We start from the raw sequence: 237 nt of genomic DNA, 5'->3' as shown, positions 1-237 counted from the left end.
TCTGCGTGCCAGGATGTGCCCAGACTCTGGCCTGTCTCCGCTCGGGAAGGGGTTTCTGGCAGCCCAGGGGCAGCCTCCTCTCTCCCCGCAGGCTTTGCTACACAAACCCCCCTCGCCCTTGAGACCCCCCTGGCTGGGGAGGAAGCGCGGTGAGCGGGACAAGCCGCAGCAAGCCTGTGGGCTTTGTGCCAGGCTGCACCGGCCCTCCAGCAGCTCTGGGGACTGGCAGGGGGGCCG

This window comes from Phaethon lepturus, unplaced genomic scaffold (assembly GCF_000687285.1).
Source record: "Phaethon lepturus isolate BGI_N335 unplaced genomic scaffold, ASM68728v1 scaffold32141, whole genome shotgun sequence".
Lineage (NCBI taxonomy): Eukaryota > Metazoa > Chordata > Aves > Phaethontiformes > Phaethontidae > Phaethon > Phaethon lepturus.
This window is presented reverse-complemented; position numbering follows the sequence as displayed.